Source organism: Lissotriton helveticus, chromosome 1_1 (genome assembly GCF_964261635.1).
Source record: "Lissotriton helveticus chromosome 1_1, aLisHel1.1, whole genome shotgun sequence".
NCBI lineage: Eukaryota > Metazoa > Chordata > Amphibia > Caudata > Salamandridae > Lissotriton > Lissotriton helveticus.
In genome coordinates, this window is record NC_136057.1 from 1,252,045,572 (window position 1) to 1,252,057,975 (window position 12,404).

The following is a 12,404-nucleotide window of genomic DNA, read 5'->3' on the forward strand; positions in this document are numbered from 1 at the left end:
CTGCCTCGTCCCTCTGCGAATGTCCAACCAATCAGACAAACCACCATTTACCAAGATCCTAGCTCTCGGACCCCTATATAAAGTCTCAACTCCTTTAACAAAAATCTCTGGGAAGCCGAATTTCACCATAGCTTTCCATAGAAAAGACCAGTTCACTTGGTCGAACGCTTTGGCCGCGTCTATTGCAACAATGGCAAGCGGCTTCTTCTTCTCTATTGCAAAGTCTATAGCACCCAACACTTGAAATGTAAGTTCATTTAATTGCCGACCAGGAATAAATCCCCTCTGATCCGGATGAATAATAGATTTTATGACTTTCGCGAGTCTAGTTGCCAGGATGCCAGAATATATTTTTAAGTCTGAGTTTAAAAGTGAGATAGGACGGTACGACTCTATCCTTTCAGGGTCTTTATTTGGTTTCGCAATTAAAGAAATTGTGGCATCTGACCAAGAAGACGGTATTCGTTCTCCCTGAATGAATATTTTATTAAATAATTTCTGTAGTGGGTCTAGGATTCCTTCCACACTGTCCTTGTAAACCTCTATCGGAAGTCCGTCGGGTCCGGAAGCCTTATTACTTGCCATCTTCTTCAATTGAGACCTGATCTTACCCTCTGATATCTCCTTTGCCAACAAAGCTATATCTATATCACTCAACTGTGGCAAGTCTCTTAAAATCCACAAAGTATCCAATTCTCCTATGGGCCGATTAATTTTTTCTAAGTAAAGTTCTTCATAAAAGGATCTGGCCTCCCTTCTAATCTCTACATCTTCTGTTAAAGGAACACCAGTCACACGTTGTATCAGGGATTTAATATTATTTCTGGTTCTCTCCGTCCGAGCCTTCCATGCTAACAAAGACCCACATTTCTCTCCATATTCAAAAGTACGTAATTTACTTGCTTCCCATTTATCTTTAAGTAATTTTTCAGTTCTTGTTCTGAAGTTTATTTGTAGATCCAGTAATTCCTTTTCCAATCTTGAAACAATAGTTCTGTCATCCAAAGTAGCGAGATGAAGTTGCTGTTCTTTTATTTTGATCAGGCTAAGCTCTTTAATATCCTTCTCTTTATTAGATTTCCTATTAAGAGTCATTTGGGAACCATATATACCTCTTAAATAAGATTTAAATGCGTCCCATATGATACAGTCTGGAGCGGTATTATTATTAAACTTAAAAAATTCTATTGATTTTTCCTTAATTTGGTTCCTAAACTCTTCATTTAGGAATATAGTCCTGTCTAATGTCCACCTATATTGAATACTGTTTTGAAAATTGATGTTTAATTCAACCACTGAGTGATCTGATAGACCTATCGGAATGTAAGAAATAGATAGAATGTTTGCCAGGAAAGATTGGTCTAATAAAAAGAAATCTATTCTTGAAAACTGATGGTACTTTTTACTGTAGAAAGAGTATTCTCTTTGGGTGCCATGTTTAACTCTCCACACATCTCGCAAAGTATAATCTTTCATAATGTTTTTCCAAACTAAAAAGGATTTTTTTGGGCAATTATATTTAGCTTTCGAGGTGCGATCTACCTCGGGATCTAATAGTAAATGTAAGTCGCCTCCTAATATGATAGGAATTGTATGCTGTAGCAAATATTTTTCTAGCTTTTGTAAAAAACAGGCATTGTCTTCGTTCGGGCCATAATAAACCCCGCATAACAACTTGACAGTGCCTATTGAAACTACAGCGGCCAACCATCTTCCTGACTGATCTGTGGTCCAATCAAGAACTCTAATCCCTTTATTAGCGCTAATTACTATTGCTACTCCTCTCGTGGCGCCCGATTGCTTGGAGCAAAGAATATCCTGAACCCATTTATATCTTTTAAATGTTTTCTTACATTCCTCTGCCTTAAGATGGGTTTCCTGTAAGAAGAATATAGAAGCTCCGGTATTTTCTAAAAAGTGACAAATATTTTGTTGTTTCATACTACTCCGCAAACCATTTAAGTTCCAAGAGAGGATTTTATTACCTCTAGGCTGAATCATCGTGTGGCAATACTACCCTACCGTATATGGCCAGCATAAAGTATAATGAGATATAATAACATTTAAATTTAGAGTAGATAATATTTATGGCAAATGAGGACTTTTTTTTCTGTTTTCTCCCCTCACCCCTGTGGACCCTCCCCCCCCCCTCCCCCCGAGGAACCCAACCCTCCTAATTGGCGAAATTACGCCCTAGGAGGCCCTGGACCACTGACGCCCCACCTGTGTGTAGTAAAGTGTTGGTCTCTCTTTTTTTTTTTTTTTATTATTTTATTTTTCCCTTTTTAATCCCATTTCCCACACCAACTCCCAACACCCTTTCTTCTTGCTTTTTTTTTTCCCCCTCCGTAAACATTCTTAGCTAGAATTAATTTAAGTAATAATAATAATAATAATACAGTTATTCTGTCTGCTCTTTCATCCTAGCTAGTACTGCATCAGCTTCCTCAGGAAAGTGGCACGTAAACATTTTATTATTCCACATTATTTTGAGGAGAGCTGGGAATTTCATTTGTACTTGTGCCCCCATAGAGCGTAGTTCTGGCATTCTGGAGCCCAGCTCCCATTGTCTTTGGGCAGTTTTCCCACCTATGTCAGACCTTATTTGATAGGGATTAGCTCGAAAGTGTAAGAAGGTACGTGACAAGCATCTAGTGAGGATCAATTCTTTAACACTGTAGGTTTGAAAATACACCAGAATCTTCCTGGGTGTCTTACGATCAGAATGCAACCTAAACGGATCTCTGTGGACTCGCTGGATCTCAGCTTCCAGATCAATATCAGGTCGGTCCTTTAGAATGTCCTCTCGAAGCAGTCTACATACAAATCCCTTAATGTCCTCAACTTCAGCCCCCTCAGGAATTTTGAGGATCCTTAAGTTATTACGTCGGCTTTGGGTTTCCAACCTTTCCAGGTCCATTGTTAAGGTACGGTTCTGGGTTTTTAGGGCTTCTATATCTTTATAGTTGTTTTTAGAGGTCTCTGCAAGGGTCGTCCCTTTGCCTTCAAGAATACTAGTTCTAGCACTTATTCCTTCAATTTTGGCCTCCAGAAGGTCGAATCTATCATGTAACCCCCTCTGATTTTTTTCAGAAATCTCAAATTTACCCAGTAAATCTTCTCTCAGCGTGCACAGTAGGGAGCCCAGTCTATCGTCCTCTGCTCCATACCTTCCAGCTACCCCCTCTGGGCATGCAGTTAAGCCGTATCTTCCCAGGCCGGCATTAGGTGGGAGTAGGGATGAAGCGCTAGTTGAGGGAGATTCTGCTATGTCTGTAGCTGCAAGGTCCCTTGATGGAGAGTGGACAGTTTGTAACGTTTGCCCGTTGTTCGGTAAGTTATCTATATCAAGCTCAAGGTTTTGAGTGGAGAGTTGCTGTAAAGTTGCTCCTGATATTTCTACAGAATGAGTTGAATCCAGTACAGCATACTTATTGCTCAAAGGAAAAGTAGATAAGAGAGGGGAGTCAGCTGTTGTATTAGACACAACAATCTCAATAGTCGTATCTATTGTAAGCCTTTCAATCCCCGTGGCGCCTATGTCCACTTCTCTAATTTCTGTGTTATTTTCTATATTATTTTCCATGCTGCCTTCCTTAGGATTTAAGACTTGCTCCATAATTTTAAAGAAACTTTTTAGCGAAGGGGTCCCTTTGGGTGCTTGTGTTTGTTTTAACCCCTTGGATTTCCCTCTTTTTGCTCCTCCTTTCCTGTTTTGCTTATGAGGTGAGATAGGCACCGGCCCACAACTTTCTTTCTCTGCAGAGTCAGTAGAGTTAAGAACTCCCTTCTTCTTAAGCTCCTGCTTAGAACGCAACTGATAACGGTTTTTTACTTCTCCTCTCTTTTCTTTGGCAGCAGCAACCTCCTTAAGGGTTAATTCTGGGGAGTGACTTATTGAGGAAGCCCCCCCTGTCGTTTCCCTCCTCTTAGCAGCTTGTAGTAAGAGAATATTATCGACTTGAAAGTCAATCTGGGGGTCAATTATGTTTCTATCTTTCTCCATACAATCACCATATACACTGCTATGATAAGTGGCTGGGAAGGGGTCTTGACACGCTAGAGTGCTCGCTCGATACCAAAAGGCTAATCTCGAGCGTCGCCATACATTAAAGCAGCTTACCCGAAGCCTAGGGACTTCAGCACTCTTCCCTGCTTGTAAACCGCTATTATTTCCGCCCCGCTTCCGCTCCTGAAGTTTGCCGCTCTCCTTACTTGAAATCCGGTATAGCCGCCCGGTATCTTGCTCCGCTGTGTACCTTCGTTCTTGCTCCCGCATCCCGCCTAGGTCTCCACCCAGGGCTCCGTGCAGGTCCTAGTGCCTCCGTATTCCTCACACTCGAATCTCAGAAAGAAGAGAGAAACGAGGGGAAACTCAGTAAAAATCACCCGAGAAATTAGGAAAAGCGTAACAGCCTTCTCACCGTCTGTTTAGATGCAATATTCTCCAAATTGTACAGCGTAGAGACCGGTATAGCGATCGTTTAGGGGGCATTGGGCTCAGAGCCTCACAGAAGCCGCTAGCCTGCCGCCGCCATGTTCCTCCTTCCCAGGAAACTCTAAGTGCCCGCAATCCGACATCACTGGCCTGTCGGTGCAGCCTGATCCGCCTCTGTGCCTCCTAGGGTTTGTTAAGTTCTGCCCTGACGCCTCCTGACGCTTGATTGCGATGCTTCTGGTCCTCGCTAGGCGCAGGGTGGCCATGTGCTGGGGTTGTAAGCCGGCTCCCAAGGTTGAAAGTTGGCTTGAAGATGCCTCTCGATGCCAGACTCTCTTGTCGGAGTTCTGGGATTTAATGCCTGCTAAGTCCCGTCCTGTTGATATCTGGAGCCCTCTCATTACCTACCTCCTCTCCCGTTCCCAACCTAGTAACGCTGCCTCTCCCGCGCTCCCCACCGGCCCTGAGTTCGCGGCGGCCGCCAGTGCTGGCCTGTGACTGCATCGCCCCCCCTGTAGTTGGTGCCTGTGCCCCCTTCTCTCTGGTCCCTTGTCAGCCAATGACGCTAGTTCCGACTTGTCCCCTGCGTGGGGGTTATTGCTGTGATGGAGCCGTGATATTCTTTTCACTTCTATTCGTTGTGTTGACAAATGAAGCTAATTTATCATGAAGCGCATGTTCTACTTTTTTTTTATGTATTGCACTGTGATATTACATGCTGTACTGTGTCTGCCTTGATCTGTCTCAATAAAGGTTTTTGGAAAATTTAAAGAAAAAGAAAACAAGCCGCTGAAGTCCTAGACCTACACCGGCTTTCTGTTGAAGCCAAGACAAATAAAGTCCTTTCTGAGGTTTTGCACCATGGACCAGCCTCATCTGAGCCCTTGCTTCCATCCAAAGAAGCCCTAACTGACACCTTTTTGGACATGTGGTCTAAAAATTGCTCTTGACCATCGGTGAACAGGCACGTGGCCAGATGCCACAGACCATCACCCAGCGACCCAGAGTTTCTCACACAGCATTCTACTTCTGTGAATCCTAATGCTTTCCCCTCAACACCCTAAAATTTAATTTAATTTAAAGCAGCATTTTTTGAGCGCATTGCTACCCTAAGGGATCCCAGTGCTAGCAGCAAGACTGGGAAGAGCTAAATGGTTTATAGAGAGGCATTTTGGAACAGCCATGTTTTGAGGAGCTTTCGAAAAGGGAGATGTCTAGACTCAGACTGAAGATGTAAAGGAAGAGTATTCCAGAGTCTAGCCACGTTGTATGCGAAGGACTTCCCTCCACATCTCACCCTTTTACCAAACAGGAAATTGAAACTGATTGAGGAATTCAGGAAACTAATGTTCTCTTCAGCCAGCTTAGCCTTGAAGTTGGTCAGTGTGGTCTGGCTATTAGGCCTTTATATGCATACCCTATAGGCCTTGGCCACCAAATTATTACTGCCAGTCCTGGGGGAGCTATGGCCACCCTTGCTCATACTATTAAAGATGGCCAGGATGCAGCCAAATATGTGATTTGGACTGGATACTACTGATTGATTGAGTTTTGCGGTTGACACTAGTACAGTGCTCTGTCGCGATTAACAACCCTTATGGATATGCCTTACGATACCTGCCTTTTTGGCAAAAAAGGCCTGCCCTACGTGTTTTAAGAAATGAGGAGCCACAGACCATTACTTGTTCCTGTCCCTCCAGACAGTTTCCTCATCAGTTCTGACTCGTCAGTGGATTCAGAGGGTTGGCATATAGGCAATGCCAGCCCTCCCAGCCCCTCAGCAGTTACCCCTGTCCTTTCAGGGCCAGAGAGCAAGCAGACATCATGCTGGACACCAGAGAAACAGTCTTCTCAATTCCTCCCCTTTGCTGCATCAGAGCCCAAGCCACTTTAGTTTTCCCGTAGTGGCACACATCCACCCAATGGAAGGGAGTATTAAACATTTTCTCTGAAGGTTGCAATCCATCAGGTCTGACAGATGGGTCCCCAGATTGTCCAACAGGGCTATGACCTTCCTTTCCAACCTGCCATAGGTTCTGCCCACATCATATCAGCTTTCAGAGGAGCACCTATCCATTTTATTTCTAGAGATCCGAGCTCTGCTGTCCAAACAGGCTATTGAGAGAGTTCCAGACTCGGAAATTGGAATGTTGTTACTCCTACTATTTCCTCATGCCGAAGAATGATCTAGACCTTTGCCTTATTCTAGATCTTTGCCCCATAAACATCTTCCTAAGGAAGGACACATTTAAGCTATTCACACCAGCCCAGGTTCTGTGTGCCCTGTATCTGAGTGACTGGATGGTAGCCTTGGACTTGGAGGATATGTACTTTTGTATGCCCGTCGTGCAGTCCCACAGACGTTACCTGCAGTTCAAAGTTATCCAGGAGCATTTCCAGTTTGCCATGCTCCCCTTCAGCTTCACCGGTGGCCTTGGGTGTTCACGAAAGTATTGCTGGCTGTTCCCACACATCTTCAGAGGTTTGGGTTAACAGTTTTCCTCTACCTCTATAACTGACAGGACCACCACAGTCAGCTATAGACCACCTACAGATGACGCTGAACCTCTTGATATTATTGGGGTTCTTCATCAATGATGTGAAGTCACACCTGACTCCTTCGCAAAGACTTCCTTTTATAGGAGCTGTCTCGGACAAAGTGCAGTCCAAGGCCATTCTTTTGCTGTAATGACTGCAAGACATTCAGGGTATGATCCCAATGTTTCAGCCTCTGCCCTGGATCTTGATGAGAGCATCTCTGAGGATTCTGAGCCTGTTGTTCTCATGCCTCCTGCTTAGCCTCTTTGCCAGGTGGCACGTATTGTTCTCATGCCTCCTGCTTAGCCTCTTTGCCAGGTGGCACGTATGACCTCTGCAGTGGTATCTGAAATCTCAGAGGGCTCCAGCACCATTAAACGTGTTAGATGTCATCCAGGTGGGGTGCATTCCACTTTCTCATTTGCCTTTTCTGACAGAACTTGTATCACTGGTGTCCAGTATCTATAAACTAGAGTGCAGCTCCAAGCTAAGTGTATAAAGTCGGCATCCAGCACCCCACATAAAATACACCATTGAGCTGTCTCTAACCCCATATTTATGTAATTGAGAGGGTTGTGATATATTTGTTGTAAATGTTTGAAGTGTATTATTTTAAGGTCACAATTGGCAGTGAGACGTCCCATGAGTACGCAAGACGACACACCATGACCAGGAGATGATCATCTTCAGCACCCCAAATTTCATTACCTCTTGTCACGAAGAAATTGCACATTTCTCAAACTCTTTGGAGTGCGACGGTTTTTCCAAATTTACGCAACACGTCTCCCAGTTCTCCTGAGTCATTGATGTGTCCAGCATTTCATTCCAACTATTTAGGGCTGCTATCTTGTCATTTGGTTTCTCCCTGAGATATGATACCTTTGCATGAGCTACATGTTAGCATCGTCTGCAGCACCATCAACATAGCTGGTTCTTCCGGGAATTGTGGATACAATGACCTTACAGCTGTCCCGAGACTGACATATATGAACACCAGTAATGTAGTGGAGGCCTGTGTAGAAGTGAATGCATCTAATTTCAAGAACTGTCCTTTAGAATATAGGTTTCCTAGTGTTGTCAACCCTGCTTTCGTTATTATTTCCATTGCCTTGGATTCATGGGTGACGGCGATAGCTAGGTGGGCTAATAAGAACAGTGCTGGTGCATATATAGCGGTTCTACCTGCCCTCACATTTAATTTTATGCCAGGCCTTCTAGGTACTGTGTATTGTATTAATCTCTAGTCATGCGATCTCCAACCGTTCATATCGTAGAATGGCTGTAAGGGATAATGGGTGAGTGTCTTCGTTCTCTTCCGCTAAATGTGGTAAGTATTGAATTGAGAAGGACCAGTAATGCACAAACTGCACTTGAGCACAAAGATAATATACCTGCATATCCGGGGTTCCAAACCCTCCCCGCTCATATGGTTTCATCCGTGTATCCCAGTTGCATCTATCTAGGTTGTTTGCTAGCCCAGGTCAGTGTTATCATGCAAGTTTTAAGGGTTGCAAAAAACTCACTAGTCAATAATATAGGCATATTCCCGAACATATATAAAAATTTGGGCAAGATAGACATTTTCATGATTGCTATTTTGTCAGCTAGAGACAGAGGTAGCGGTATCCATCTAGCTACTTGATCCATCAGTTTTGTGAGTGCTCGTTTGTAGTTTAATCGAACCAAGACCTCCGGGTCCCTATGTATCCATATGCCCAAATATTTAACGGGTTCTATACAACACTCAAGTGGAAAGTCCATGTTGTGTGGGGCAGTCGCCTGTGTGAGAAGTAATATGGTTGCCTTTTCCTAGTCAATACTGAAACCTGAATACCTTTCATATCAAGCATATTCATGTATAAAGGGTGCTAGGTGTATCTTGGGTCACAGACATATAGCACCATGTCATCCACATTAGAGGGAGATGGCAATTGGGTGTTGTCTGAACCGTATTGAAGCTGCTGCATGACGCTGACGAATTACACTTGCTGGTGGCTCCAGAACGAGGGAAAATAAAATCGGGGTAGTGGACAGCTTTGGCCAGGCCTGCAAATTTTAACTGGTCAGAAATATACTTATTAATTTGTATCCTCGCTACTGGGTTAGTATATAGTAGACGTATCCACGTAAGAAACGCCTGTGGCATTTACTTACGGTGTGATACCGTGAACATATACTCTTATTGTATAGAGTTAAAAGGTTTTGCAGCATCTAACAGCACCGCAGCAGCCTTCATTTCTCGGTCCGTTTGTGTAATGTTGTGAACAATGTTCGCAAGTTGTGCGATGTCGAACTTTCAGGTACAAACCCTGACTGATCAACCAGTACCAAGCTAAAGAAGAGAGGCTGTAATCTAGCAGTGATTTTTTTGTGCCAAGCTTTTGGTGTCTATATTTATAAGGAATAACTGTATATAGGATTCTCACCTGTCTGGGGCTTTATCTGGTTTCAATAGTGTTATTATTAAGGCTTTGCAGAGTGTGGGGGGCAACATGTTATTTTCTTATGTCTCTAAGTACATGTCATGCTAGTATGGAGCCAGGCGCTCTGCATATGTCTTGTAAGATTAATTGGTGAGGCCATACCTACCTGACGCATTCCCATTTGGTAGATATGGCCTCTTTCACATCTTTTATTGTAATTAGTTGTAACAAAAATTATCTCTGTACCGGGAGAGCCACGCTAAGACCACATCGTCCAGGTATTTAGCTATATCTGCTGCCGTGGCAGCATCTCGCGGCCCATATAGCCGGGAGTAGTAGTCCATAAAACCTGACATAAGGGCTGGTGTGTTGTAACATTTATCTCGGTACTGGTCTTCGATCTCTTAATATTTGTGTGCATGTTCCCATGGCAAGCAGTGGTACAACAGCTGTTTACCATGGCTATTTGAGAATGTCTGTCTCAGATGCATGGCAACCTTGGTTAGGTCAGTTCTATTGCTGCTGAGGACCGCAGTAAAGGATCCTCCTTTTCAACTGCTACTCTGCGCTGATCCCATCTTTCTTGCTGAGTGGAGGACTGGATACTTACCAGTGGATGGTGAACGTTGTAGAGGCTGCCACTTCAGCTGTCTCACCTGCTCCCTTTAGGATGGTGGCTGTTGCTGGACGAAAGAAGGGAGAGATGGCGGTTCCTATAGGGATATTTATAAACTTTTGTAGTGACTCCTCCCTCTCAGCAGGCATATATGGAGAGTAGGGAATGCACTGCATCTGCGTTCCTTACAGTTTATTGAAGTCTCTTGCTAAGTAAGGATAGTTATGGTTTTCATTATGGCAAGTAGAAGTGTGGATTTGGAGGATTTCTTCATCTCTTATATGCCCTCTGTACCTTAAAGCCTGCCACAGCATAAATTAAGTGTGTTGTAAAAGGTATCTTTTGAAGGGCTGTGAAATTAAATTTCCTCAGTGACAGTTAATTCCTTGCTGGCAAGCATGACCTCATGTCTAGCGATTGAGGGCTGTCTGCCCAATCATCTAGTGGACTAGAAGGTGTAAGGTATCTGTTATGTTTAGATATGCGTGTTTGCATATCTCACAGAACCTTAAGCGTTGTCATGGGTCTGCTGTCATTCCAAATTCTATCTGTGGTCAGTTGGTGCCTCTCAGATGCTGTGAGAGGAGCGGTGGCTCGTTGATCCCACAATAAATCCTACAGACCTACAAACAGTGTCTTTCTGCTTTTTATATCCTGGAAGACACAACCTAATTTTGGCGAAGATGGGACGAGCCGGGGCAAGCCACTGCAGCATTTTGAACCTCCTAAAACTGGGGTATTCATCTTCATCAAGAAATTATTTTAAGAAATATAAAGAAGATCAAACTAAAAGAAAATAAATTGGCTTCATGAGAAAATTATCTCCAGTTGAAGGAAACTGAAAAGTGAATTTCACATACCTCCTCCAGCGGCTGTTTATCCTGAAGAGAAGTCAGCTTACTTCTCCAGCGACAGATATTAACATCGAGAACATCTTTACAATGGTGAGGAGGTTAGCGGGAGGGTCCAGTTATTTATTAAGGCTGTCTACTTAGCATGTGTAGCGGTGCGCGTTACCTAGCACCAGCTGATCACTGCTAAAGCTCAGCAAAAGTTTGTTGGATTGGGAGCTCTTCATCCATCAAGCTCTCGGCAAAAATGATGACGCAGTAGAACTCGAAAAGGGATTCGGTAGATGTACTGTGTGCGTCATCAGTAATCCTACTTGGTGATTGATTCAAGGCTCGTCAGCACGTTCAGTATGCGTACGTCAGGAACACATCAGTTTTACAGCGCTGATCGGAGATAAAGCGACACGTTAATTTCACAGCGCAGATCGGAGATGAAGGAACACTTCACAAGTACAGCGATGATCTGAGAAGAAAGCTGTCTTTCCACGATTTTATCAGCTAAGCGTATTCAGACTGGAACTGAACTTGGCTTTCTTCATGATTTATTCACAGTAAGAAGAGAGCTCTCCACGGTGGAGTACCTGGCTAAGCTTTAATTTGTTAAACTTATCTACGTGAAGTGGATCGCACAGATTGTTGAAGAGAGTAGTGGTTTTTTTAATATTGGTAAACAGTAACTTCTTTTTGGTGGCTCTCTCTTCAATTATTTAAACAGAGTATTATTAATTCAGGATTGTGTCATATTTTAAAATATTTATGTACATAGTATTATGTGCATAATGTACTCTTTTTTCTTTCTTCTCTCTTTAATTTTTTATTTTTTAAAGGTACCTGTTTTGATGCATGAACATATGAATATTTTCATTTGTTGTAATTTTACATATCTATTGAACTGTTTCATATTTAGCAATTTTTCTTCACTCATACTTTAAGATGCAGTCTGTAAACCAACCTCCCCCTTTTCTAGAAAGTCCAGGTACACCTCAGATCCAGTGGAGACAATGGTTTGATGCGTTTGAGACATACATTGGTGCTATTGGCGCATCACACTACCGAGCAGAAAGGAAAAAATACCTCCTTTTAAATTGTTTAGGGTTTGAAGGAAGAGAAGCTTTTAAACATCTTCCTGATATAGTTTTGGCTGAGGGTGAAGTGATCGATGAATATCAGGAAGCTGTTAAGAAGCTTGTTAACAAGTGTGATGTGCAACCGAGTTTGGTTTTTTTGAGGCACAAATTTTTTAAGAGAGCACAGTTACAAAGTGAAGATGTCGATACCTATCTTAGTGTGTTGCGTAAACTGTGCGCAGATTGTCAATTTGGAGAGTATCGTGATCAATTGGAAAGAGACCTATTTATTGCGCATTGTTGTGACAAACATATTCAGCAGAAACTTCTCACAATTGGTAATCCTACCCTAGAAGAAATCATTAAGGTAGCAAAAAGTCTTGAGCTGGCGCAGAATTCCATTAAGGAATTAAGTATGAGTTCTTCCTCTAAAGAAAATGTAAATGTTGTTGCCTCTACTTTTTCAAATAA

General features: G+C 43.0%; 1 protein-coding gene across 5 annotated transcripts in view; it reads left to right on the top strand.

Moving 5' to 3' along the window:
• The window catches only part of REDIC1 (regulator of DNA class I crossover intermediates 1), an 805,769-nt gene that overhangs the window by 470,820 nt on the left and 322,545 nt on the right, over positions 1 to 12,404 (top strand). The gene's annotated exons all lie outside the window — the stretch shown is intronic.